A 23,457-nucleotide genomic window follows, 5' to 3' on the forward strand; every position below is an offset into this window, starting at 1 on the left:
TCTGTAGTGCTATGAGAGAATGCTGCCTTATATGAAGTCAGAGAGTCAATCTAGCAAGCTCAGTATTGTCTACTCTGCCAGTGGCACTAGGGTCTCTGGTTGAGGTCCTTCCCCTCATTTGCCAGTAGATTGTTTTACATGAAGATGTCAGGGAATCTAAACCTGCGAATTCAAAGCACTTGTCCCCTTGGGATGATAAAGTTTCCCCACTCCTCATAGTATACAGCCTAGTATACAAGCTGTACAGGTCAATTCTACAATGTGCTCACATGTCACAGATCAGAAAATCATGGAGTGATAAAATATTCTCTTCACTAAATGGGTGTGGGGATGCTACACATGATCTCCCATCATTGTATGGCATAGCAAATTAGGTAAAGGTAAAGGACCTCTGGACAGTTAAGTCCAGTCAAAGGCGACTATGGGGTTGCGTTGCTCATCTCGCTTTCAGGCTGAGGGAGCCGGCGTTTGTCCACAGACAGCTTTCCGAGTCATGTGGCCAGCATGACTAAACTGCTTATGGTGCAACGGAACACCGTGACAGAAACCAGAGTGCATGGAAACGCATTTACCATCCTACCGCAGCGATACCTATTTATCTACTTGCACTAGTGTGCATTCGAACTGCTAGGCTGGCAGGAGCTGGGACAGAGCAAGGCGAGCTCACCCCATCGTGGGGATTCAAACCGCTGACCTTCTGATCAGCAAGCTCAAGAGGCTCAGTGGTTTAGACCACAGTGCTACCCGTGTCCCTTATAGCAAATTACTACTTGGTAATTGGCCATCTGTATTAGTTAAGAGTGCATGAGAAATGCATATTAGCTCTGCTGTGGTTTCCATATATTAATTGTTGCCCATTTGTATAACAGTCCTTTACATGAAAGCCAGAGAAAAAGATCCCACCAGGAAACTTGGCTCCAGCCTGCTTTTCTTCTGCCCATTACATGAGGGAAGGGGATGTGCTGCTTTGCTCCCATCCTGCTGAAGACCCAAGAGGAAGAGAAGGTGGGGGAAAGAGACTCTTAGACTTTTCCAATTCTAACTTCCCCTAGAACTTAAGTTCAATTCTTCTCCATACCAGATTGCATTTGACATATGCATAATGTGGCTTCAAAGGTCTATATGTCGTCCAGGACCAGCCCAAGACATTTTGGCACCTGAGGTATACCCCAGAATGGTGTCCCCATTTTGAAGGAGTGAGAGAAGATCTACACCAGAAACAAGGGGGGAAGAAATATAAACATAGGGATCTGCTGCCCCTGTTGATCCTGCCTCATGATGCAGTCACCTCAGCTTGCCTCATGGGTAGGGTTGCCACATTTCAAAAAGTAAAAACCAGGACACCCCAAAGTTGCCTTTCAGAATTTGTCAATTCTGCTTTCGAAATCCCAGTAATGTCTGGGGAAATCTCACCCTACTCATGGGTGGGCTGGCCCTGATGTCATTCCAGCCCACCTCACTGTTTAAGAAAGGGAGAAGGAACTGTAAATAGTGATAGTACTTGATAGTATATGATCTGATGAACCCTGTGCTCATTGCTTTTTGTTTCTGACATTAAAAAGTCAAGTTTGCTGGTGGGGTTCTTACTTTTATTTTTTAAAGGAAGCTGTGAATTAATCATATCAAACTTCCCAGGGGTGAGATGGCAACCTCAGGCTGCAGGTGCCAGAGAGCAGGAAGTAGCAGCACGATGCTGGAGGACAGAGCTGTCTGTGCTGTGTGGTCTGCCATGTTTCCTCTACATGTTAGCCTAGTGCCCTCAATGGTGGTGGTGAATACTGTCCCATTTACCAGCGCTGAAGTTTTAGTTATGAGTCCAGCTGGTTTCTGTACACACTATAAGGAGGTTCTTGCCCCTTGCCCGAGGCAGAAAAATGTAAATTTTACAGGGAGCATCACATTCCACTGATGCCAGAAGCAGCTCATTGAGTGGCACAGAGACATTACACTACCTTCTTGGCACTGTTGCTTACCAAGAGGATGAGGTGGCAGGAAGATTGGTGTGGTGTCAACATACCAGCAGGAGGGCTGAACAGGGTCCACCTGTGTGTTTGCACCACACCAACCTCCCCTAGCTCCTCACCCCTATCCCTCCAGGTAAACAACAGTGACTTAACCCCCTAGGAAGCGAGCACAGTAGCTCCATCCAACCCAAAAGTTATTTCTGATTGATGAAAGTCAAGTAGGCCTGGGCACAGAAATCCAGTGCTTATGCTCCTTGTCTGTTCTGATAGTATTCTTATCTTATGTACAACAGTCATACATCATTTCCTTCTGGTTGCAAATATCTGAATGATAGCCTATGTTCAGCATATGAAATTTTGCTTTCTCCATGCTTCCATCCCTTTCAGCTGGTTAAAAAATAGCTCCCAAGCTAATATATTTAGTGCTAACATCTGTACATCTGATGAAAGGCAACCCAAAGTCAAGATGAGTAAGTACAAAGGTTGCCTCACTAGCAAAATGGGGCCATCAAATAATTCTCTGCCATCAGTTCCATTAAACATGTTTACTGTCAGGTTTTGTACAGAGGTTTAGCTGATCCTGCATGTGCACACGCACATAGACATGCGCATCAAGAAGTGTAACAGGGACAAGAAGAACCCATAAATCTTACAGATATAAATGCCTGGGCTTTAGCTATCCTATGAACTGAATCAAATGTTATGGTCTGTGAATACACTTTGAAAAAGAGCTACATAAGTTAATTTGCCACAAAATAAAACGAGAGAGGGTGAGAGGGAGAGAATTTCTTCAAGATGGAAAATTGCTTTTGTTGGCAGTTCTCACCAATAGTTTGCAGATTAAAACACACATGGGCAAGTACCTATTGCCTATTTAAAAATATCTGATCAACAATATTGCATGCACGGAGCTGTTCTCTCAGTGCAGATTCCATATTTAGATTTGTGGTGTTTTTATTTTCAGGAAGCCTTTACAGGAACCTTGAGGAAGATATTTGAAAGGGGTAACAGTATGGGCAGTGGAGGCTGGTCAGTCCAGCACACACTGTTCAGGGCATGTCACTGCATACTAGCTTCCTCCTGCTGAGTCTCAGAGTTGCCCTTGTAGAACTCAGGAAGGAGTAATAATAATTTTTATTTATACCACGCCCTCCCCAGCCAAGGCCGGGCTCAGGGCGGCTAACAAGCAATAATAAAAACAAGTTGAATGAATACAACTTATAAACAAGATTAAAATACAACATTAAAATATTGAAACATTAAAATACTAAAATGCAGCCTCATAACAGGAGGAGATAGGAAAAAGAAAAAAGAAAGAGGGGGAGGGAATCAAATTGGCTCCAAGCCAAATGCCAGGCGGAACAACTCTGTCTTACAGGCCCTACGGAAAGAAATCAGATCCTGCAGGGCCCTGGTCTCATGAGGCAGAGCGTTCCGCCAGAGTTGAAAAGGCCCTGGTTCTGGTTGAAGCTAATCTAACTTCTTTAGGGCCTGGGACCACTAGGGTGTATTAGTTGGCTCTGCCTCTCATTGACTCCAGTTCCATCTACCACTGGGGTCCCTGCCTTCCCAGCACCAGCCACCACAGAGTAAGAGACTCATGGCTATTCTCTTTCCCGCTACCAAACGTTCCTCTCGTGAGCAGGCCTGGGCTTATATTTTCATCAGCTTGACTCCCATTATTCTGCACCTCTATTACGGCCTAATAATCATGTTTGGAATCTTGCATGCGCTAATTGTACTGCTAAAGTCTGACACCTGGATTTTATTCCTTGCGTCAGAGAAGAGTAAAACTAATCAGACAGTTTCTGATAATTAAGGCAGGGACAAGACTTTATCTCGGCTTCCCATCCATCACTTTCCAGGTGCTCATCCTTTCAAATCTGCTCCGTCTCTTGGCGGTAATTTCTCAAAGCTTGTCTCGATTAGAACAAAATATGTGTGCATCTTAGTTTTAAATTAGCTAACAAGGTGTAATCTGAATGCTGATGGCACAGTGCCCAGTTGGCACTATGGGAATTGTGAAAAATGGAAAACAACCCAGGGGATATCCCTGGGGTAGCCAATGTGTTGCCCTCCAGATTATGTTGAACTAAAACTCCCATCACCACCATCCATTTTTTTTTTTTTAAAAAGTTATCACTATTTTAGTGTGAATTTCTCCTTGCATACACATTTTGGGCCTGCATTTTTTTGTGTAATAGACATGTTTCTGCAACACAGTTTTCCCTAATATGACACATTTTAGTATGTTATTTTTATTCACATTTTATCCTAACATATGCAATCATTATGATTAATAATACAACTTGTTAGTTACTTTTTACCATTGCATCCCAAACCAACTAACAATAATCCATAAATAACACACAGCATAAAACAAAGCATAGAAAAAATCTAAAATGCATACATATTTTTTTAAAGGCAGGATCACAGCATCCTACCCACTAATGAAGGCCATAGATAATTAAAAGCCAAGGACCTGGTGACGAAGAATTTTTTTTTTTTTTTTGCTGACTCTTAAATATATCTGGGTCACGGGTGGCGCTGTGGGTAAAACCTCAACGCCTAGGACTTGCCGATCGCATGGTCGGCGGTTCGAATCCCCGCGGCGGGATGAGCTCCCGTCGTTCGGTCCCAGCTCCTGCCCACTTAGCAGTTCGAAAGCACCCCTAAGTGCAAGTAGATAAATAGGTACCGCTTTATAGCGGGAAGGTAAACGGCGTTTCCGTGTGCTGCGCTGGTGCCGGCTCGCCAGAGCAGCTTCATCACGCTGGCCACGTGACCCAGAAGTGTCTTTGGACAGTGCTGGCTCCCGGCCTCTTAAGTGAGATGAGCGCACAACCCTAGAGTCGGACATGACTGGCCCGTACGGGCAGGGGTACCTTTACTAAATATATCTAGTGCTGGCATCAGGTGAGCTTCCCTGGGGAGAGCATTCCACAAGTGGAGAGCCACGACAGAAAAGACCCATTCTTGTGTGCCTCCATCTAGACCTCTCATGTAGGATCCACACCATGAAGGCACTTAGGTGATGATCACAGGGTCCAGGTCATTTCACATGGGTAATGGCAGTCCTGAGCCACACAAGGCTTTAAATGTCAAAGCCTACACATATTACTTAGTTGGAGGAATTGAAAAATTCAGAAAAGTTGAATTTCAAAGGATGGCTATTATTTCACATATTGTTTTGGAAAATATGAATTAGTTCTTCTTTAAATGTGAACTGAATTGAATTTCTTACCCATCCTTCATGGCCACCAAATTATGATCTGAATTTGGAAAGGTTTGCACAAGTGTAATATCTAAGTGAAATACATCTTTAACATTCTGATAATTAGATTTCCAATATCTCTCAAGGCAGAAGGTCTAGTGAAAGTGTGTGTTTATTTTCTAGTTATTCTTCTGATTCAATTTATTCTGGTAGAAAGAAATTGCAGTTGATGCTAATCTGTACCTACATGTAAGTATACTTTGCATTTCTTCGAGTAACAAATAGAATTGGGACTATTTCGAAACTTGCAGAGAGAATTCTATTTTTAACTTCAAGGCTTTTGCCATGGTAAATACATATAAATGGACCTATTAATGAACACCAAGCTGATGTGTGTGTGGCTTAAGGGTATCATGAGTTCACTGTACATTTATGTATACAGCTTCATCCTTTCAGTCAAGAAAAGAAGGACCCAAAGATGTCAAAACATATATTATTTCTGCAATTTAACACAAGTTTAATAAAATTATTATTATTATTATTATTATTATTATTATTATTATTATTATACCCCGCCCATCTGGCAGGGTTTCCCCAGCACTCTGGGCGGCTTCCAACATAACATACAATACAATAAAACATCAAACACTAAAAATTTCCCTAAATAGCATTGACTTCAGATGTCTTCTAAAAGTCAGATAGTTGTTTATTTCCTTGACATCTGATGGGAGGGTGCTCCACATGGCGGGCGCCACTACCGAGAAGGCCCTCAGAATGCAAGCATAAGAATACTAATGTGAGAATGCACTTATATTTCAGACTAGTGTACACAGTTTCCCCAGCAGCTTCAGGCTGCCCTTTTTACCACCGAGTGATAACTCCAAATCTATCTAAAGTGGATGGAAGTCAATACATTGATAAGGACGCTTAGTGTACTTTCCAACACTTCAAAAATGGAACAAATACATTAATTTAGTAAAACTAGAACCACTAGAATTGTACGTGATAGACCATTTAAGATTCTGAGTGCCAGTCACAAAATAGCGGGGTGGGGAGTCATAACACAAAATGGCTGTCACATCTGCTAGAGACAGGGACACAAAAGGCGCATGCCCTCCATCAGCCACCTGCTAATAGGAGGAAAAGGCACCTACATAGCTGCTGCTACACTTGCTCAGAAAGAGAAACTATTTGCAATTCTCCACTCAGAAGGGAGGATGGGTCCTGGCACATTTAAGGGGGCATTTTCAGTGTAGAGAAGGCCCAGCAGGGAGACGGTCTTGGTTGTTTGCAAGGAGATATTCACTAAAGACTTCTATGGGATTTTTTGGAGGTACTTGTGAGCATTCTGGCACTGACGGGTGTCACATTAGTTACCCTTGCAAAATTCTGAAGGTAATTTTATGTTGATTTTTAATCAGAAAAAGAAATGTTTGAGAGCACATATGGGAAATGAATTACATCCATGAACATGGCTTGGAGAAACTTGCAGCACTGCAATCTATCATGGGGCAATCTTTCTGGCACCTCATCAGTAGCTGCTCCCAGACTCTCAAACTCCCTCCCTGGAGAAACTAGACTTGCTCCTTCCTTCTTGTCTTTCTGCTGGCAGGTGAAGATCTCCTTGTTCCGACAGTCTTTTGGGCACTGAATGTTTTTAAGAAAAGGGCTGGTGTCATGCTGTTTTTATTGTAATTGTTCATATGTTTTAAACAGTGTGTGCGAGAGAGAATTCTAATTCTATTAAAGTTTAATGATGTTTAGTTATTGTTTTTCCGATATTATTTCGATGTGTTTGGAGATTCATGTTTTTATCAGTAAGTCACATTGAGTCCCATCAGGGGAAAAGGTAGGGTGTAAATAAAATATATATTGGTGATAATATTATCTATATTTAGATCTGCATATAAATCTGGGAGGTGTAGATCAGGCCAGCTAGCATCCAGAAACTGAATCCCTAAAACACCCCTAGCACCTGTATACATCCTGGCTCACAAAATCTTTGGAAATATGGAGCATGAGCTATATTTGGTGAATTGTGGTCTCATAACATAATTATGACATGATACATCACACAGTCACCATGGCAACAATAACAACAAAAACCTCACCCACATCCATACACCTCAGCTCTTTGATTACGAGATTCAAAGAAAGAATTGGCTTGGCATAAACTTTGCAACTCACCTTTCACAACCTTTGAACCACTTTCGTAATTGGACAGATAAATAGTGAGACTGGAAATTGGAGCTGTTGGCTCATATGTCTTGTCTTCAAACAATTATCACTTGTTCTAAATTGCACAAAGGCAGAGCATGTGTTTTGTACCATTCTCTCACACCTGTTCTCAATTCCAAATGGTAAAACATGGATCCTTTGTAATTAATTGTTGAGGGTTTTAAGCGCTCCCCCTCACCTTTCTCTGCTATTAGACTTCAGGGTCTAATAACCACAATCCAGCATATATCTTTCCAAATGACTTCAGCTGTAGATTATTACTACCTTCAAGGAGTGATTTGTCTCTTCCTCACTTTGCAGCTAATTTCCTTCCATGCTAAAGGCTCCTGTGTTCTGACCCATAACCTCTAAATTGTCAGATTCATTGATGTGCAATGTGTCCAATTCATTATCTATATGTCTAAACAGATGGAGATGGTATAGTTTTCCATGCATACTTACAGACCCTGCAAGTGTCCCTATTTTCCAGGGACATCCCTGATTTAGAGAAGCTGCCCCGGTTTCTGATTTGATCCCGGAATGTCCCACTTTTCCTTAGGATGTCCCTATTTTCATTGGAGAAAAGTTGGGAGGGTATGGAATTACCCAACCCCCAAGCTGTCTGAAGGCAATCCTCTATACGGAAGGTTTTTGTTTAATGTTTCATTATGTTTTTTTTATATGTTGTAAGCTGTCCAGAGTACCTGGGGCAGCCCAGTGAATTGTGTGGGGTATAAATAGTAAAATTATTATTATGGAATGGGACATCCCTATTTTCATCAGAGAAATGCTGGAAGGTATGTACTTATATTCCCAAAAGCCTTTGGGCTATTCCACCTAGTTCAGAAAATGATTCCAGCTTCCATTTTCTCCTCCCTCCTAGGATCATGTGGACAGGCTTGCTTGAACCTCATGTAAAGGGGACTTCACATGTTGCTGAACTACAACTTCCATCACTCCTAGCTCTTGGCCATGTTTGCTGGGGATGGTGGGAGTATTAATTCAGCAGCACCTGAAGATCTAAAGCTTCTACACACTTTATGTAGTGCTCTGTTGGCACATATTACATTGCTCCTTACCTCTAACTGTACTAGTTTCTTTAGGTTGTCTGATCCTGCATTTTCTAGTGAATCTGCTACTGCATTTTCTAGTGCAGCTACAGTAGGAGAGAGGAATGTGTGGCTCCCCAGATGGGAAAGTTCCCATCAGCCCCAGCTAACATGGCCAATGTTCGGGGTGGTTGTAGTTTGGCACCTTCTGAGGTCCACAAGTTCCCCACCCTTGGCATACAGACTTCTCAACCTGAAGGATCTTTTCAATTCATCTCAACAAACCTGCTCCTTAAATGACATCATGAGGCAGGAATGGGGAACTTGTGGTTTTCCAGATGTCCCAGCCAGCATGGCTGATGATTGAAGATGATGGGCAGTGTGGTTCCTTCCATGAAGGCATCTTCTGGTTTCAGGGGCTTTGTGGGTGCATCACAATATATGTGATGAAAGCCTTTGTGGGTGCCTGTGAACTGGAGTGTGTGGCTCTTCTCGATCCACTCCTACAGAAATCACTTACATACAGTTAAGACTAAATATTTGGTGCTCCAATAAGCTCTTTCTTACACCCAACTCTGTTCATAATTAGCCTTTTTTCCCCAGAACCCTTGGGGAAACTCATGGCATTTCTCTAAGAAAGCTCAAATATGTTCCACCCTGGGGGAACTCATCCCTTTCTGACAGTCTCATCTTCCAAAGCAAATTTTACCCTTCTAAAGGAACAGGAAAGAACCTGAAGCAGAGAGGATTGGCTGGTGACAGCAGAGACCTTGTAAGATTTGTTGGGATGCATAGAAACTGCATTTTCTAAGACTCCATGGCCCAATTAAATGAATTCAGACATTGCAAATTAAAATTCTTCCTTAATCGAAACACTGGTCCTTCTGGCTCAGTATTGCCAACACTGAACTTGTACAGGCTCTCCTGGGTTTCAGACAGGAATCTTTTTCCTATCTATCTGTAAATTCACGTACTTGGAATAGAAGAAAGTATTTGTGAACAAAAGCCAAAGGGTGGAGGGTACTGATATTTTATTTATGGTTCTTGGTGGATTCCTGAATGCTCAGGAGGACTTTCCAGTGGATAGGAACAGGTAATTCGAACAAGGCTCTTGCCTCATTGTGTAATGGTGAGTTGAATTAAGGGCTGTTGAATTAATAAAATCATAGAATTGTAGAGTTGGAAGGGACTTCAAGGTTAATCTAGTCCAACCCACTGCAATACAGGAATCTCTGTTGATCACTCCTGAGTGTGGTCTCTGATGCTGCAAGGCTTGCAATGCTCCCTGAAATTCTAATGAACTGTGGCCAATGAAGTAAGGCTAGGTGGTCACTAGAGCTCAAGTGGCATAGGTTAGTGTTCCAAGGTGACTAAGCCTTGGTTAAAGCTCATAATTGCATCTATCATGTGACAATAAATGCAGCAAAGAAGTCCTTTTTTTTTTCTGCATCTGCTGCATCCTCAAGTAATAGCACCCAGCATAGGTTTTGCTGGTTGTTTGAAACTTGCTTCTTAACTGCTGGTCAAGGCAAGCCTCTGGGGGCAATGGAGGACTGCTGTGATCATCTGGCCCACCATGTTGAGGATAAAATTTACTGACTCTGTGACGATTCAGAGGCTACCATTACTGTTGAAATTTCAGTGGAGGTGTCCAATGCTGCCTCAACCTGGGATGCAGCTACTTATTTTTGCCTCCACCCAATGGGGCTTAGGGAAAGAACCTGAAGACAGCCTCCTGCAAAAGAGTGAGGGCTAAACCTCCTTTCTCTGTGTGGCATCCCCTAAAGGCCTAGGTATTCAGGCCTGTTCAATTTTCCTCCACAACCCTTATCTCCTCCAGTTCTCCTCCCCTCCAAAGTCTTGTAACCAGCTTTCCCTCTCCTACCATAATGTTTTATTATGTTTTTATATATGTTGGTGGTCCCCCCCAAGTGGCTGGGGCAACCCAGTCATATGGATGGGGTATAAATAGTAAAATAATGATTATGGAATAGGTCATCCCTATTTTCATTGGAGAAATGTTGGCGGGTGTGTAGGTCATGAAAGTTACCCATGAAACGATGCAGCCTTCAGTCTGGAAGATAAAGTTTCCATATAAAATTTCATGTATTTCACATTTCAATGATGTCCGTCCCTCCACCCCACCCCGCTTTAAGTGTTTTAAAATATTATTACCTGCCCTGAGCCTTCAGATTGATATCAGGTTAAGAATTGTAATTCCATAAGTAATGAAATTATGTGCTGTGGCTTAGTAGATATTCCAAACAGATATTAATTTCCTTTCAAGAAAAGGAAGGGATTTACTGTACTGGAAAACCCTCTGGTCCCACTTGCACCTCTGCTAAATCCTCAGGAGGGAAACGATTCGTTGCATTCGTGTCTATACTAATAGTGTGCAAAGGTCTCATAGTCCTGGCAATAATGCACTCAATTAAATTTAGATTACTTATTTCTCCAGCAAAGTGACTCAAGGAAGATGCCAAAATGGGAAGGGCGGCTTGTCTGTGCTTCTGTTGTAAGAAACTGAAAATGACACAATGTCAATTAGCTTTCAAGCTGCACGGCACATCAAATAATTAGATAAGGAATTAGACGAGGCCAAATTGAATCTCTTTCAATCACTGATAAAGGACTCTTGGGTTTCTTTTGAGGGGGGGCTTTAAAAATTGATTGCAACAAGACAGGCGCTCATGTGAAGAAGCAAAAACTTTTTTGAATCAGTTGTTTCAAAGTTCTGTAATTCTCTTCACTGGGTTAAGAATCTGACTCTAAAAGAGATCTGCTTCACACCAGATAATCCCAAGAGGTTTTCTTTCCATACTCGCCAGAGAGCAAATAGATACAGGACAGAAGGCAGAGACTACCCACTGGTTCTTTGCTTTGCTTTATAATATATTTTTATTTGAAAAGTAAAGAAGCAGGTCATGATATAAGAGTCAAAGGAAGATTGATGTGGCTTCCACCAGTATTCATGCATCAAAGGAATATGCTTCTCAGTGAATCAAACATGGGCCTGCCTCCTGTGTGTTTCCAAGAAGTTGGCCAAAAGAGTCAAATATCTACCCAGGGTACTTCAACCAACTTTTATGCAAGCCACCATCTCTAGTCTAGTGTCATAAATATGTTTTCAACTAGACCTCCCATCATCACTGGTCATTTGCCAAGCTGTTCACTGGGGCTGATGGAAACTGGAGCCCAAAACACATGTAGGGCATCAGGCTGGAGAAGCTTGATGCAAACAAATGGGTCTATGTACCAGTTCATATGTTTTGCAGATGGTGACATGCTTAAAGTGACAGAGGTGTGGCACCCTTCCTCTGTACTAGACCAGGGGTCGGCAAACTAAGGCCCGGGGGCTGGATGCGGCTCCCCAGGCTCTTAAATCCGGCCGACGGACCTTGCCGCCCGCTCAGTCAGTCCCCGCGTGCTGCAGACGCCTCACCGCGTGGGGAATGACTTCCGCGATGCTGGCATGGCTTCTGGGTGGGCAGCAATTCTGGCACGGCTTCGGATTTGCTGCAGGAACTGCCTGCAGCCAATCCGAAGCCTCGCCACCCGCAGCTGAGGTAAACCTGGTGCGGCCATGGACGGAGAGGCGAGCGGGTGGGCAGCGGGTCTGGGCCACGCCATGGGCATCATGACGAACGCATCGCGGGGCTTCAACTGAAGCTTGGCGTGTCTGCTGGCCCTAAGCCTGGCACCTGGCTCGGCGCTGCTGCTGGTGGCGCGCTCAGTGGCTGCACTGGAGGGCGAAATGTGTGCTGCCTTCCTGGTGCTCCATGTGCGTGGCCTGCCTGCCGACCTGGCCTTGGACGACGGGCCGCAGCCCATGGTGCATGCCACCTGGGAGCTCCACAGGGATGTGCCAATGGAGCGGCTGCTCCTCGTCAACAACGCCGGTGAGCAGGTGGCGCCAAGATGCGCTCCTGAGCGTGTGCAGAGTGCGTTCCTCCTCCAGGTCCGGAGGCAGCTGCGGGACCAGCTTGCAAGGTATTTATATTTTTCAAAATATAGTCCAGTCTCCCACAAGGTCTGAGGGACAGTGGACCAGCCCTCTGATGAAAAAGTTTGCTGACCCTGGTACTAGACACTTAAATAATGTATGACAGAACACAAGCACATAAGAAAAGCTTGCTGGGTCATGCCAATGGCCCATCTAGCCCAGCATCTGGTTCTCACAGTGGACAATCAGATGCCAATGGGAACACCATAAGAATTTAAGCATAAGCGCACTCTCCCCTCCCATGCTTTCCAGCACCTTGCCTCCAACCATGAAGACAGAGCATAGCCATAATGGTTAGTATAGGCTGATAGCCTTATCTTCCATGAAATGGTCCAGTCCTCTAGACCTGCACTAGAAGTGACTTTTATGTCACGTGGAAACTCTCATATAATGCGGAAATCAACAGTTAGGGAAACTTCAAGAAAATGGAATAAACTTCCATGTGGATGCAGAACATTCAAAAAAGGCATAGTCCACCCAGCCATATCACTCCACTCTCATGACATTTGGGGGATAAAGAAGTTCTCAGCTTGACTTATGATTTAAGGACCTACATTTTGTCAAGTCGGTCACTGGTTCATTTTTCCCAGGCTCTCTTTGTGAGCCTTCCTTCTTCAAATACATAGCTTGGTTTACATGCCCCCAAATGGTGCATGCATAGATTTCTCTTTCTGATTCATATAGATGGGGCAGTTCTTGAGAGAATATCCATCACTCCCCTATGCGCAGCAAGTTGCTGAATGCTGACAAACATAGTTTCCCGTGTATGGGGATGACAGCTCTGTCTGCCCTTTGTTTGACTAGGTTGGCTGATAAGCAGTTCCTATAGGCTCCTCCAAATGAAAACAACAGCTTCCTAAATGAGAAGCTGAATGCTGACTGGGTTTTGCTTTCTCTCACAGTCATGTTTCAGCATCTATTAACTGTCAGAAGGTGAACTGAATCACGGCTCTTCAATTCCCTGGCACAAGCAGAACATGGTTTTCTAGTAGCTCATATGAAACAATAAGAAGGTAATTGCCAAACATTCATATTTTAATGTATTCTTCCTGGGCTGTATATCTCAAGCATGTACCATTGGATTTCATAGCTAGTCCCAGGTTTTGTTTGCTTGTTTTGCCTGTAGCAAGCTTCCAAGATAACAACTGCAACATTGCAACATGAGTGACTGTTAGATCTATTGGAAAGGCATTAGAGAAATGAAATGGCAGCAATTCATTTCCCTTTTAAAAGAATGGGCAAGGAGGATCTCAAACCCCAGCTAAGCTAGCCTCCGAGGCTAGACCGGTTTAATAAAAAATTTAAAAAAGACACACCAACTCTATAAGAGACATGCTGAGACTTCTGAAATGCATTGTCAGCAATTAAGTGCATATGGGAAACAGAGCCATTCTTCATCCAAACACAGTGCTCAGAATTATGTGGGTGACCCTCCAAACGTTGCTGAACCCATCAACTCCAGCCAGCATGGCTAATACTCAGGGATATTGGAAGATGTAGTCTGCATGTTCCCATAGCCTTGCAGTATTGGGGGTCAAACTGAACTGGAAGTTTGTTTCCAGTTTTAGTTCTACTCAAATTAATGGACATGGCCAACTTAGGTTCATTTATTTCAATACTCTTAGTAGAACTTTTTTGGATGCAACCCCAAAAATCCTTCCCTTTGTCCCTAACAGGCTATACGCCAGTGGCCTACAGTAGCCTGGAGCCCAAGTCACCAACCTCTGTTCCTGATTATGAGACTGTGGCTTCATTGCTTCCAGGATCAGAACCTTCCCTGATGTACCAGAAAGGATGGGGCTGCACAACCTACAATAAGAACCCTTAGTGGTTGCCTAGATGGGACAGTGCTTCACCCTTCTCCCTAGTGACTATGTATACAGCTACCCGGTAATGGCATTAATACTAGTGCTAACAGTTCCCTTGCTTCTCTTGCTAATCTGTGATTTCAGGCTGCCAGCTCTTTGGTGGAGAAAACAGAACAATATCAACTGATTTTTATTTTATTTTTTCAAGGAGCATGGATTATCATAATTTAAAATGTGCCAGATGGAATTTTGGCATTGTTTTCTTAAAGCCTTGCAAATAGGCAAATAATAATTCATTTCATTTACTGAGGTCAAATATCTGGCAGCCACACTGATTCTGGTTCATTATTCATTTAATAAATGTCCCATCCTTTCTTAAAATAAGGATTCCTCTCTTCCCTTGTCTCTTGCAGTGGCCAGCAGCATGGCTTCCCTATAATCCCATCCCTTTCTGCCTCCACAATTGTGGTACTGTAAGTTCACAGCCACCCCAGTGGCCAGCTAACTTTTGGCTCCTCTAACACGGCCCCCAAATCTTGCCAAATGTCCAACCAGCTGGTGTCCAAGTACAGAGTTGATAGCAATGTAATGGGACTCCCATTGGATAGATGGCCCATCTGTCTGAAGGATACAGTGGTCCTGCCAAGGCTAATGGCAACTGCTCTTTCTTGGCACTTAAACTCTTGAAGGAAGATGTATAAAAGAAAAAGGAAACAATTGGAACTTAGGTTCATCCTAAACTTCTGACATAGTTCCTTTTATTTCCTACTGAACAAAAAAGATTCAACCAGTCTTTCAAGGTGGTTCTGTGAAACACTGGAATGGTTAGTTCTTTGCTTGATTATTTAATTTGTTTGTTTCATTTATATCCCAACTTTTTCTCCAAGGATCTCAAGGCAGTGTGCATGGTTCTCACCTCCTTATTTTATTCTCACATTAATTCTGTGAGATAGTTTAGGCTAAGAGATAGTGATTGGGCCACGGTCGCCCAGTGAGCTTCATGACTGAGTGAGCATTAGAACACAGGTCTCCTGGATCCTAGCCTGACACTCTCTAATCACTGCATCATGCTGGCTTTAATGAAGTGGGAAAGCAAAAAATTTACAATAGAAACTACCAATATTTAATGCCATCACATATGCAATGAAAACTTAGGTTCCCTCTAAACCACGGGTGTCAAACACAAGGCCCGCGGGCCGAATCCGGCCCGCCAAACCTCGTCATGTGGCCCGTGTAGCCGCCACCGGCCACCAGCCTTCACCTTTTATTCTCGGGGCTTTTTTTGTTTTTTTTTACACAAGAAAGCCGCCTCTTCAGTGCATGCGCGGCAGCCTACAAGCCAGAGAACGTCTGCCCTCCAGCGGCGCCGGCTGTTCTACACAGGAAACCTCCACTTGTTTTTATATTGAGCGCATGCAAACAAGTAGCAAGATGTCCACCTAGCATCTGTAGAAAATGATGTGATTTTCCGGGGCCCCCCCCAAGTTTATTTCAGATTGCTGTTTGAAGTGGGTGGGTGGCTTTCAGAACTGTTTGATTTATAGAGTCTGTGGCAACATTATTGACTCTTACAATGCAACTAATGGCTCAAAGCTCCTCTACAGAGCTGACTGTATTTTTAGGCAGAGATAGCTGATTGCCTCAATAGACACATGCAAAGAAGAGGGGCCAATGGTGGCAGCTCTACAGCCCTTGCCCTTTCTCTTATGCCCTCTGGCTGTGCCCTTCCACTGGGGGAGAGAGTTACCTATGCCAGGCATGTCCAAAGTCTAATCCAGCCCCTGTGGTAGTTTAGGAGTCAAATCCTAAAAAAAGCTCATGCATGTTCACTTCATCAGATCTGGCCCTCTTTGAAAAAAGTTTGGGCACCCCTGCTCTAGACCATTTGTGTTTTCATGTGTGTGTTTTAGGGAATATTCTGCAGCATGTTATTATATCAGCACATTAGTGGCGGATTTATACTGGACCGCCCACATGTCATTAGTTGCTCTTCAATGCTTCCCCAATGTTATCACATTATTTTCTTTAGGGGCACTGTTGCAGTGTTGCACTATACGAGTACAAAAGATGAACAACCCTCCCCCCCCCCCAGCTTTTTGGGCATAAAATGTTGCAGGATTTCAGCAGCAAGCTGTGGGACATGCATAAGTTGCAAATGGAGGAGTATGTTCACCCCAAACCTTTTTCCAAGTGCAAAGATTGTTGAAAGCAGGATTATGATAACTGTCACAATACCATCATGAACACAAATCGTCATGAATGCACAATGAAAAGAATGCCTGGAGGGGCCCTAGAAGGCTAAATGGATCTTATCTGTTCAGAGAAACAAAGATAAAAAAAAGACAGAGGGGGGAAGAAAATAAGATAGATTAAAAAGGGAAGAAGAAAGAAGATGTGGAGATGTATTATTTTTATTTATTAGACACTTTTTTCAATACAATGAAATTTAAATCAACTTATAAGAATGAACATTAAAAACAAGGATAAACAACCATGTGTGTGTGTGTGTGTGTGTGTGTGTGTGTATACACACACACACACACACATGGCTGATGCAACTCAACCACACCCTACTAAAAGATAAGCAGAATGCTGTTTCCTGGTGCTAAAAACAGATAGTAATTAAATAGGAGGTGATCATCAATAAGAAAAATATTCATAACTTGCTATCACAATCAGATGAATGGAAGGAAGACATGTGGCTGTGTTTTATCTTGAAATTTTGAATACTGATGTTTCATAAATAAGTTTCATCTTTCAATGAATTGATTGGCTGCATGACCTTCCTTCATTTATAATAAGTAAATTTAGAAAAGAGCATAAGAGCTCTTCTCCCAGATCTTCTCATATCATTGCATTTAATCATAAGGATTAGAAAACTGGGAAGGTTTATATTCTGCGATTCCTGCTTGAAAGAGTGGGTTGACAAGAAAATCACTCTGGGTTTCTTGAAGAGGCCCTAAACTTTTCTAAGTAGTAAAGTTTGCAAGGAACCCAAACATTTAGCAAAAAGCATGATTATGCCAAATGCATATGCTCTCGGTGAGCAAAACCTGCCTCTTTCTTAATGAATAGGAGAAGTTAGAAACCAGGTGGATTGGCATACAACAGCAGCTCAATGGCAAAAAAAATGATCACAGCAGTGAAGTGTGGGGACTGCTATGATGGCAGGATTCCAAGCTGAAAATCTGGGTGTGTCCTGAAGACTCTGTTAAATAATGAGCGGTTTTGGGGGGGTGGGGGGAGTTACAAACTGAAACATGAATGTGTCAGTCAATCATTGCCAACCAGCTGGTAAGTGCAGGGCCTACATAATAGTGTTTTCCTGTACTGAATGTTATAGATGGATGCCAAGTGTTTGATCGGTTGTATCTGATGCACTGTTGTAATAGATTATTCAGAGCATCTGAAGTCAAATGCACATGTCCATTTGATGACTTAATGCTTGCAAACCACCACTCCCAGCTGAGTTTTGTGTGCAGCAACCCTATACATCAAGGGTAAGCAACCTGATGCTATCCAGGTGTTGTGAACTTCATCTCCCATCATCCCTTACCATTGACCATCCTGTCTGGGGGGCTGATGGGAGGTGGAGTCCAACATCTGGAGGGCACCATGTTGCCTCCCCCCACTATACCTGTTTACTTACAAGTAAGCCTTCCCCGAAAGAAAAAGATACCAACACACCACTTCCATTTTGCAGCAAATGGGCCACAAAATTGTGTCTCTGTGCACTCAGCACTCCTTTAACCCAAGGATATTGTAGCCTAGGAATGGTAGGACACAGCCTACATATTGTAGCATCTGATTGCAGTAGTGTAACTTGCAAGTAGGGCTATAAGAATGTATTGTTTCTATTCAGCCCCATCTGATCACATGCCAGACTGTTTCTGTTCCACAAAAGTTTGACTTCCACCAGATACGATTTAACAAGGAAGAGAATAAGGAAAGAAAAAGGAGGAGAATTCCATCCACCTCCCTGCCCCAAAGAGAATAGCTGCAAAGGTGTATTCAAGAGAGATAAGTGTTTTACTGAATCAGGATATATTTAAATAAAAGTTTCAATCCATAGCCTTCCTTGAGTGGCAGGTGGTCTATCCATGTTCCTTTGTAGCAATGTATGAACAAAAACTATGTTATTTGTCTCGCTGTCTGCTATGGAGGAATTACTTAACTTAGGTAATTTATGTAATTAATTACATAAATTACATAAATTGCATGTTGTCATTAAGTTATTCTACCCCATTCATTTCAGTGTAAAGGAAATTCAGTGCAAGTGGGGGATGTAATCACTTGCACGTATTGTTTGAGGACTGAAACCAACAAAAAGGAATCCCGATCATATTCACTGGATTGATTTCCATTCTGTGCATGGGATGAATAAGAGAATACTGGCAATTCCTGCTCCCGTTTTTGTTTCTTTGTCAGAATTCTCCGACATCCCTAGTTTCATGTGCTTAGAGAGCTAAGAATGTATCAATTACAGTCAACACACAGAGAAAAAAGAGATACAGAGAGATGAGAATGGGAGGCTTAGAAATGTTGCCACTCTTGCTGATTAATAGTAAATTTTAACCACAAAGGAGAACATGATCTGGGTCCATAGAGTTCATTAGTAAAAGCTTCCATGACAACCTCAGAGAAGAGGGCAGACAATCCTTTAAAAGAAATCACAACAAAGTCACAAAAGAGAATACTGTTCCTTAAGATATAGAATAACTCTGAGCAAGAACTGGTGCCTGGAAGGAGAGAGGGGAGAAATGAAACGCATCCTCATGAAGTAATCTCCTGTTCCAGAAACTCTGGTAACTAAGGCTGCTTGGTCAAAATTCCACTGCTTGCTTGCTTGTTGGGTTGACATCTTCCCCTCACTCTGGCCATCCTTTCTTACACTAAGGTTGCATCCACACAGACGTTTGTTCAATTTTCCTGAAATCTCATTTTTAACTTCCACGTTATATTTGAGCTTTCACACAACATAAAAGCCACTTTCAGAAAACTAGTGGGGTGTGGTTCATAATTAGTTCTATGTTGATTCCAGAATAACATCCATTTGCAATCCCTTTAATCCAGAAAAACTTGGATGCACGCACAAATTTCTACTCTTCTATTTTCATGAGAGAAAGGAAGCATGTATGTGTAGAATGGGGGGAGGCTGCGATATTGCCCAGTGATATTCATTGTTGTACAAAATGTGTGAATTAAATTTAGTGCGACGTGCCAGTATGTTGGCCAAAAAGCCACCGTTCCGTAAAGCAACAGGTACTGCAGCATGAAATGAACATTAGAAAATGAGCAGAAGTGTTAGCATTATAATCAGGAAAACTAATGCATTATTCCCCATGTCTGATTGCACCCTAAAAAGTTTTGCCATTTAATGCTCTGTGTCTGTGTGTGTTTCACAGGCCTGTAATGCTCAAATGCCATCTTGCTAATCACCCGCAGAATTGTTCATGAGGGATCACTACAGCGTCAAAGGGAACAGTTATCCTTTAGCTATACTGGCTTCAAAGCTTAAACTCTGCCAGATTGCACTTCCATCATAATGGACATGTTCAAGTAAATGGTGTGCAGTTATTATTTGATATTATACTGCTTTGTGCTACTGGCCATAATTGTGATTCTGCCTTTTAAAAGCTTTTGTTAAAAGGCATGGAGTCTTTTAATACAGCTTTTTGATACAGCTAGTAAGTACCAGTATTTCAAGGACAGCCAGCATGATGCCTTTCGCATGCTTTGGGCTACAGCTCCCATCAGTCCTGATCACTGCCCATGCTGATTAGAGCTGATGGGAGTTGTAGTCTAAAACATTTGGAGGGCACTTTCTGCTTCTACAGTAAAAGTTCCCTTTAGTGGACTTGGATAGTTCAATATTTGTTGCTGATGGCATCTGTCTGGAGAGACAATGGAGTGTGTTTCCAGGGATGAAGTCTAACTGCTGGAGAATCACAGCGCTTGCTGTGGCTGCAGAGGCTGGTAACTCATAACTGCTACCTCCTGAATTGCTTTTGCTGTGTTAGCAGCAATGAAGTAACCTCTCCAGGGCACAAGCCTTGGAAGTGTGTGTGGAGGTTCTGGGCTGCCCAGATGAAAAGACACCCCCCCCCCCGCATCACAGATGTGAGAAAAAGGAAAGCAGAGCAATCCATTTGGCACCAGCTTGACTAGTACAAGATGACATCCGTCTTAGGGACTGCAGTCCAGATTTGTGCAGCCTTTCTTCTCCCAAAGATATCCCACAAGGTTTAGGATCAGAATTTTCCTTCTCTTAGACGGGCTATCTTCCCAGGCTGATGAGCCCAATCTGCCCTGCCTTCCTGACCATTGGACACAATTTTGGTCTCATCTGCTGAATCTGCCAAAGCCTGTGCAGGGCAAGTGCCTAACCCACCAAGGTTTGGAGACCCATCCGTTACCCTCACCTGGTTTAGCCAGCCAGTCAAAGCTGTTCCCAGGGTGTGATTGTTGTCACATGCTGGCAGCTTCTAGGAGCCACAGGTGGGAGCTGAGCGCTGGGTGGTGACCAATGGTGGACAAACTACCCCAGAAGAAGCAGGATGTTTCCCCCAACAGAGGTACTACCCCTCCACTAACACCCCACATACCCCTAGCTTAAAATAGGGGTATGGAATCTGTGATTCTTCTGATGTTGTTGGACAACAACTCCTCTCATCAGCTTCAGTGAGTGTAGCCAATGATCAGGGATAATGAGAGCCATAGCTCATCATCAGCTGGAAGATCACAATTTTCCCAACCCTCATTTTTTAAAAATACCTATGCCCTATTGTTCAGAAAGATGATATGAAAAGGTGCCACTAATGTAACATCTGTGTAAGAATTATCTAGGTATATGCCACTGAAGATGCACGTCACTGTTTACATCTGTCTCATGTATAACTGATGATGAGCCATTAATTCAGATTAGTGAATTGCCAATACATGCCTACTCAGAAGTAAACCCTATAGAAATTAATTAGAAGGGTGTCCTAACTTGCATTCCAAGCCAGCGTAAAGGAAAGTATGGATAAGCCCCAAGTTTAGTTGGCTTTATTTTATACTGCTTAAGGAGACAAATTGCTTAATAATAATAATAATAATAATAATAATAATAATAATAATAATTTATACCCCACACATCTGGCTGAGTTTCCCCAGCCACTCTGGGCGGCTTCCAATCGAGTGTTAAAAACAAAACAGCATTAAATATTTAAAAACTCCCTAAACAGGACTGCCTTCAGATGTCTTTTAAAGAGAAGATAGCTGCTTATTTCCTTCACATCTGATGGGAGGGCGTTCCACAGGGTGGGCGCCTCTACCAAGAAGGCCCTCTGTCTGGTTCCCTGTAACCTCACTTCTCGCAATGAGGGAACTGCCAGAAGGCCCTTGTAGTTGGATCTCAGTGTCTGGGCTGAACGATGGGGTGGAGACGCTCCTTCAGGTATATAGGACTGAAGCCGTTTAGGGCTTTAAAGGTCAGCACCAACACTTTGAATTGTGCTTGGAAACGTACTGGGAGCCAATGCAGATCTCTCAGGACCGGTGTTGTGTGGTCCCGGCGGGCACTCCCAGTCACCAGTCTAGCTGCCACATTCTGGATTAATTGCAGTTTCCAGGTCACCTTCAAAGGTAGCCCCATGTGGAGCGCATTGCAGTAGTCCAAGCAGGAGATAACTAGAGCATGCACCACTCTGGCAAGACAGTCCGCGGGCAGGTAGGGTCTCAGCCTGCGAACCAGGTGGAGCTGGTAGACAACCGCCCTGGACACAGAATTAACCTGCGCCTCCATGGACAGCTGTGAGTCCAAAATAACTCCGAGGCTGCACACCTGGTCCTTCAGGGGCACAGTTACCCCATTCAGGACCAGGGAGTCCCCCACACCTGTCCGCCTCCTGTCCCCCAAAAACAGTATGTCTTTCTTGTCAGGATTCAACCTCAATCTGTTAGCCACCGTCTTTCTTTTAAAAAAACACACACACACACAAACCCAGTAAGTAGACAGAACTATTTTTCTAGAAAAAGAGGTACCAGAACTCACCCTGAATGCCTCCCTTGTTCTCTCATAATGGCAATGGTGCCCACCTGAGAGGTGTCAGAACTGAGTTCCGGTGAGTTCCGGCTTTAAAAAAAGCCCTGGAAGTAACTATATCAATGACCAGCTCTGCTGGCTCTGGATGGTGTTTAGCTTACATAAAAAAAGATAGGCAGGAAGTTCATCTACCCAGAAATGAACAACATTGTCTGGAGTGGTGAAACCAAGTAAGTGAAAGAGAGAGTTAGCGTAACTCAGTAGGCATGTCAGAGCACATTTCCCTCTCTGAGTTATTGTGCAGTCAGAAACTGAAAGGATGTGAGGATTTTGGCTGTGTACACTGTTGCTATAAATAGACAAATGCATTCAAAGAACAACCAAGCAAAGAGCTTACAGAAAGGTGCTGTGTCATGCATCTTATACCTGTTAGGTACTTATATACGATTATGATATACATATATGACAGTATTACGGATGGTGGAAGAGATTCAGTTCAATTTGCATTTAAAGGTGAACCTTCTTAATTCATACTCTCAGAAACAATACAAGAACCTAAACGCAACTTTCCTTCCTAATTTACACATCTCTGACATTTGCAGTTCATTTGTCCAGCCAAGTAATGTGTAAAAAGTGCATATACAGGCGTAAACAGCTCTGTTCCTATCAAACCTCTGGTGCTTACTGAGCACTTTTTGTAAATTCCAGCAGGCTTTTTAACTGAATTAATATTTTATTTTTTTAACTCATTTTGAGTCTTACTGTATCAGGTCATTTGTATACCACCTAGAGTTTACTGTGCTTGAGCAGTATACAGATTGTTGAAATACAGCAAAATAAAACAAACAAATGCACATAATAGCAAAAGTAACATCACAAAGGCAGCATATTAGGGAAATTTGCTTTGGAATAATTTGTGTGTTGTGAATATTAGGTGAAACGTGCATTAAAGTATGGATGCATTTTCATCAGGATTTTAAAAAATAATAATTGCAAAGCAATATGGAAATGTGGAGAACTAAATTTAAGATTGGTAAAATGAGAAATGGAAAGAAACTGAAATCAACTGATTGTCCATTCCTAGCTATAGCACCTGTGGATGCACCAAGCATTTTAATTTCACATCTTCATGACTTGTAACCTTTCGACCGTCCGCCCAGCAAAAGACGGATATGC

At 42.9% G+C, this 23,457-nt stretch overlaps 1 long non-coding RNA gene across 1 annotated transcript; it reads left to right on the top strand.

Moving 5' to 3' along the window:
* Positions 1 to 3,140: 3,140 nt before the first annotated feature.
* Positions 3,141 to 5,427, top strand: LOC310668931. The gene is made up of 2 exons (XR_014506902.1): positions 3,141 to 3,553; positions 5,362 to 5,427. It is a non-coding gene; the product is annotated as an uncharacterized lncRNA (long non-coding RNA).
* Positions 5,428 to 23,457: the final 18,030 nt, after the last annotated feature.

This window comes from Podarcis tiliguerta, assembly GCF_965153285.1.
Source record: "Podarcis tiliguerta genome assembly, chromosome: Z".
Classification (NCBI taxonomy): domain Eukaryota; kingdom Metazoa; phylum Chordata; class Lepidosauria; order Squamata; family Lacertidae; genus Podarcis; species Podarcis tiliguerta.